This window comes from Limulus polyphemus, unplaced genomic scaffold (assembly GCF_000517525.1).
Source record: "Limulus polyphemus unplaced genomic scaffold, Limulus_polyphemus-2.1.2 Scaffold4331, whole genome shotgun sequence".
Taxonomy (NCBI): domain Eukaryota; kingdom Metazoa; phylum Arthropoda; class Merostomata; order Xiphosura; family Limulidae; genus Limulus; species Limulus polyphemus.
This window is the reverse complement of record NW_013669941.1, coordinates 81,816-88,287: the sequence shown is the minus strand read 5'-3', so window position 1 is coordinate 88,287 and position 6,472 is coordinate 81,816. Positions and strand designations below refer to the sequence as shown.

Genomic DNA, 6,472 nt, shown 5'->3' with positions numbered 1-6,472 from the left:
CACTGCTATATTAGGGACGGTTAGCGCAGATAGCCCTCGTGTAGCTTTGCGCGAAATTCAAACCAACAAACAAATCATAACTCCCCCTTGCGATCTTAAATCTAACTACGATTTGCCAATTGGATTTGAACCTGTGTCCACCATGGATTTTAACCTGTATCAACCATGATCAAATTGAATTAGGATTAAAAGGTACATAAAGTAAAATTATAATTAAAAATATAAACAAAAACAATACATACTTAAAATATAAGCCAGAACGCAAAACACGGTAAAAGTAGTGACTTAAGATTGTGTGAAACAGTCACTTTTACGGTAAAAGTAGTGACTTAAGATTGTGTGAAACAGTCACTTTTACGGTAAAAGCAGTGACTTAAGATTGTGTGAAACAGTCACTTTTACGGTAAAAGTAGTGACTTGAGATTGTGTGAAACAGTTACTTTCACTTTGTTCTCCCATACTTTTAGTTGAGTATAGAAACAAAAACTTTAAATTTCGCTGGAGCTTCAGTAGAACCAAGAAAAGGGTTAAATTGAGCTCTAAGCTTTACACTCTATGATATGAATCAATCAGAGATGTTATCTGCTGTTATATGGAATCATTTTAATGACAGACAACAACATCCTGATTATGAAGGTAGTTATACACAGAAGTACACCTAGATTCCTGAAATCCAGCTTCGGTTTGCCGTCTGTATATTATATATATATACCCCGGCATGGCCAGGTGGTTAAGGCGATCGACTCGCAATCTGAGGGTCACGGGTTCGAACCCCCGTCACACCGAACATGCTCGTCCTTTCAAAGAGGGAAGGCTGTCAAGTGGGTTGCATCCTTGACGTAAGAAACAGCTTTAGAAACGATGGCAGAGCAAGATCTGCCATCGGCTCAACGGTCCGCAAGGACTATGAGAAATAATAATAATAATATATATACATAGAGCGAATGTCAATTGTTCGAGTGGTTTTGGTTTTTGTTTTTTTTCAGGGAGATTCATTTCTCTTTGATAAGGAGGTATTTATAAAACACAGTCCATGAGGTAGGAACATTTGTTTCTACCAAGTAATAGAGGAAATATTATACAACGTAGTTACAATTAGTTTCCATTTGAGTAACCGAAGAACCACTCTTACCATTTTTGAAAAACAGATCTGTATGCATATTTCTGTGACATAACAATTTCCACGTCTTCTCCTCATTTTAAGATGTTACATTAACTTGTGATATTCTATAATGAAATACTGAGTAGTTGTCAAAATCAAATTATCTTGGAAGATTTCCCGCTGCATGTTTTTATACAACGTTCTACTAAATGGACACCATGGGAACTTGGTAATGGAAATATGTGTACAATCCAGTAAATCGTAAATGTTCGCTTAGTGAGCAATATCAAGCGATAAAACTATAATATTACTCGTCTTAAACGTTATGCCTATTGAGTTGAGAAAGAGTAAACGTCTGGTAGTTACTTGCATTTATTACTCGTAAACGTGTCGTGGTTTATTGATTTAAAGAAGACGCGACTCACGAGCAATAGGCTGCCAACGTCTGTTTCACCTGCTTACGACCGGCGTTTTGCTCTTTATCGTCGGACTAGGCATGGTTTTTGGCACAGTTGAAACAAAACAGCGAGCTGCGTTCCGTGTGCACTGATAGGATAGCGACTAACCACAGAAATTATTGAGAGTGTACTATTGGCTAAACTATCCTACACTTTGGCGAGAGAGGGGGAAATGGGTACTATCGTTGCGTTCGTTGTATTGGCATGCGGAAAGCAAGCTTTAGTAAAGTCTATTTGTAATTTCTGCATTAAGTCTAAAAAGAAAACCAGTGATGCCAGAAAATGAGCCAGTTTAGTTGTTCCTACTTCGTGACAAACACATTACCAAACAATTAGTTTCTCGGGTTGCCATAACGACAAAGGAAAGTAAGATGCCTAAATCTTTCCTAATCAGAAAGAATCAGCTATCGAGTGGACCTCCAGAAACCAAACAAGATGTTGACATCAGTGCGAAGTGTTACTTGCTACCGGTAACCTTTGCTTCAAAAGGTAAAAGTATCATTTTACATCAGTCATACCTTATCTTAAGATGCTTTGGTTTCCGTCATTAATTCTTTCAAGCCTTTAATAACTTTAATGAACATGCAAAATTTTTCATACAAATTAAACCATTTTTTTCTTTCTGTTTTACATAAATTAATCCACAAATTTTCGATTTGTCTTTAGAATACTCAGAGTACTAAAGTGTTCCCCAAAGTTGGTGAAATCATTCATTTTCTACGTTAAATACATCGGGGGACCCAAGCAGTACGTAAATATGGTACTAACTGTAATACTGGTGAGTAAAATGTAATTCTAAGATTACCGGAAATATGAGGAACAAAATATAAGTTGTGTAAAAAAAGAAGAAGATAAACCAACGAATAAGGTAACAAAGAACACGTTATGGATCATGATAATGTGTGCTGCTTTACTAAACGCAGCTTCTAAGTAAATGTTTTTGTAGATGTTAGGTTTGGATGTATCGCATGGTTTTGCACAGAGATGGTGCTAGCGGGAGGGGGAGACAAAGGGAACATTTCCACTAGGAGTCATAAAGGGGGACCAAAATTCTAGTGGGATTAACAAAATATTCTCTTGACCCTCCTCCCACCAACAATGAGAGGTAGAACCATCATTGCTTGTGTTAAAGCGTTCTGCTCTGACTTGTTGTGGCATGCTGTTCGATAACTATTATTATGAAATACTGTTTGCAGTGTCATGTATTGCTGCGATATGCTACTTTGAATGATATTTTCTGTCTTCGTTTGCTGTTTTTTAACTTCTATCTTACTATGACCTACTGTATTTTTGTCCCCTTCTGTTTTGATATACTCCGTGTTTTCGTCCTGTGCTATCACCACTTCTTATGTATTTTCATATGCTCTTATTGGTGGATCTTCTTTCCTCATAAATTCTGTAGCTTAATAACTTGTTCTACAAAACATGCTGTCATTTTAGTTTGATAACTTGTTACACAAAACATGCTGTGATCTTATGCCTTGTCGTGATATTTTGGCTATAGGTTGATTTCCCGTTTTGGTATTCTGACTGTGGTTGTATTTTCTGTTTTAACATACTATATATATATATATATGGTTTGGGGGTTCCATTATTTGATATCAATTGTAGCCTAACGTTCTATTTTAACATACAGATTATGGTTTTATGTTCTATTTTAACATACAGATTAGGGTTTCATGTTCTATTTTAACATACAGATTATGGTTTCATGTTCTATTTTAACATACAGATTAGGGTTTCATGTTCTATTTTAACATACAGATTATGGTTTCATGTTCTATTTTAACATACAGATTATGGTTTCATGTTCTATTCTGATGCAAAATTACTTGTGGCTAACCTTCTGATTTAATATATATGTATATTTTAGATAAGAACGTAACATTCGACCTGAGCCTCAAGCCAAGAATGAAACATTTAACAATAAACAATTCACATCGTGAGCAACAAATAAGAGCCCATTCTGAAGAACTTCACTTTGCAACCAGTCGTCAGTGTAAGCTGTGTGTGGCTCTAACAGCGACTCCGCGTTTGGAACTTACGTCAATGAAAGGACCATATGAATGTTCTTTGCCATTGGAGTCCAATGGTCTTCACTTAGGATGGTTGAATTGCCTTAGCTCTAGCAATCTCCCTTTTGATGACTCAACTTATTCAGTTACTGATCAACTCATCCTTCCGTCTTCGTTGCCTGAAACCCTTGAGCAAAGGACTTCACTTGTTGAGCTGGAGCAACTTCCTTCGTCATGTGGTATTTCATATGGCAGAGAACTCCCAAGATTCTACTATAGCTCACAGTCGTTTTCTCCAACATATCAAGATTCTGACATGCAAACAGATAGTGTTAGTCGAGAAAAACTATACAGCTTGGTACACAAAGGAAAAAGTGTCTCTCTTTCCTCGGGGTCGCCTCTCGGGAGTTCAGACGGTAACTCTGGTCGTGACACCGTCGGAAATAGTCATCATGAATCTGAAAAGAAATTCCGATACGAGTGTTCCAGCTGTAGCGAAAGTTACACTACATTCAGTGGTCTATCCAAACACCAACAGTTCCATTGCATTATTTCAGGGAAAAAAACCCTTTAGTTGTAAACACTGCGACAAAGTGTACGTTTCCCTTGGGGTTCTCAAGATGCACATCATGACTCACACTCTTCCTTGTAAGTGTACTGTATGCGGGAAAGCTTTCTCTCGGCCCTGGCTTCTCCAAGGTCACGTCCGGACACACACTGGAGAGAAACCATTCTCCTGTCCACACTGTAACCGAGCTTTTGCCGATCGGTCTAACCTGCGGGCTCATCTCCAGACACATTCGAACGTGAAGAAGTACAAGTGCAAAACCTGTAACAAAACATTTTCCCGCATGTCCTTAATGGTGAAACATGAAGAGGGAGTGTGTTCAAACACCAGCCTAAAGTCAACATAGTTTAACCATAAGCAGTTAGTGTTTTGTATGACCACACGGTATTTTGTAACAAAACGACGTACAGGGTGGGACAGAAAGTGATAATTATACAGTTGTTTAATTTTGATAACATTGAAACAAACAATAATTAAACTGGTGTCAATTGTCTTTGTAATATTTTCTTTAGTACCAACCGTATAGTATCAAATGTATAACAATTTTTGCCCCACCCTGTATAAATATTTACTTTTTGCAAAAACCTGTTAGTTAAGCTTCAGGTTATACTTGAATAGGTGTATGTTGTTTGAGAAACCATGTTACAGTCATATAAAAATATACTTATTTGGGAGAATTAATTCAATAAGTCTACATTTGAGTAGTGTTATATTTCCTAGTCCAATCATAGTGTCATATATCGTTTTAGATTTCTCACTTATATGTCTTGCGTCAAATGTGATTATGACTTGGTTGGAGGAAATATTTACTATACTTGATATTTTCTTGAAATTTGCCCTATCTTTTAAACTGTGCCTTGGTACAAACTATTGTAAAAACACTCGATAAAATCTTCCTCTTTTTGACTTTATAGAAGGTCATAAGTGTAAGTTTTACGATTTGATTATATTTTACATATAATAACAATGGACTCATTAAAGTACCATGTAATTATACATATCTTTTAAAAATATAATTCTAAAGTTTACGATAGATACAAACAAGACTCATAGGTTAAGTTTCTGAAACACAAAATGGCTTTATAAACTTTGGAAGCCATGTCACTTGATGGAAGGTCAAAGATGATTTATAACGCTCAAAATCCGGTTTCGATACCTGTGGTGGACACAGCACTGATAGTCTATTGTGTAGGTTTGTACTTAACAAAGAAAAAACAAACAAACACACAGCTCCCTTGGGGAGTTTGTTTTGTTTTTAAGCAAGAAGCTATTTTTTTTCTGTGCCTATTGTAGGGATCGAATCCTGAATTTTAGTTTATAATCTCTCAAACTACTAGGAACCCTGCAAAAAAGTAGTATTTTCGAAGCAAAAGTAGGATGGTGATTGATTTAAATTATTTCATTTATATAATCTAGAAAATGTATTTTAGTAGTTAGGGCTGTACTTCACCGCCCAAAGGATGCTGCCTCAATGTGGGGGGGGGGGTCGCCAGGCAATAGGGAGGAGGAGTGAAGAGGTAGAGACAATGATGTCATCAAAGAGGGTGCGTTACTAGGCAGCCATGACAGGTGGACATGATGTCAGAGACGATTAAGTAATAGTTTCATGACGAAGTGGAAACAGAAGGCAACATTAGTTAGGGACACGTTGTTAGGCTGCCATGACAGGTGGCCATGACGTAAGAGACAATGACGTGCATGACATGTATCAACGTGTCTCAACATGGCTAGGTTTAATTGTTTGTTTGTAATTAAGCACAAAGCTATACAATGGGCTATCTGTGCTCTGCCCACCACGTGTATCAAAACCCGGATTATAGCGTTGTAAGTCCGCAGACATACCGCTGTGCCACTGGCGGCCGGCTAGGTTTAATACAATTGGTTTGAAACATGAATTCCTTACTTCTATATTTAATTACATTTCCTGACCATTTATATTTAAATCATCCTGAAAAAGACGCTTATTTAAATATCATGCAATGATTTAAAATTTACTGTTTCAATAGTTTGGCTCTTTAGTTACTAACCAAGTGATTATTTCAAAGCCTTTCAGTAACATGTTTATAATAAAAAAATTCTGGACACAATATTTCTTTTTAACATTTCATAAAGATTTTGCAAGCTGATGTATATAAAAAAGACATATCTATTAAGAACGTTTTACCAAATGTGTTTATATAATCAGGTACACTTTTTATCAATCAGATGTGGTAGCTCATTCAGTAAATGTTCTGTGGTTAAGGCACTCGACACAGTAGGAGCTGAGGTTTAGTTGTATAAGAACCCACAACGACCTAAACCACACGAACATTTACCGTCAGTTGTGAGC

General features: G+C 36.7%; 1 pseudogene; it reads left to right on the top strand.

Annotated features, from left to right (window-relative positions):
* Positions 1–3,823: 3,823 nt before the first annotated feature.
* On the top strand, positions 3,824–4,489 carry LOC106470976 (annotated as a pseudogene).
* Positions 4,490–6,472: the final 1,983 nt, after the last annotated feature.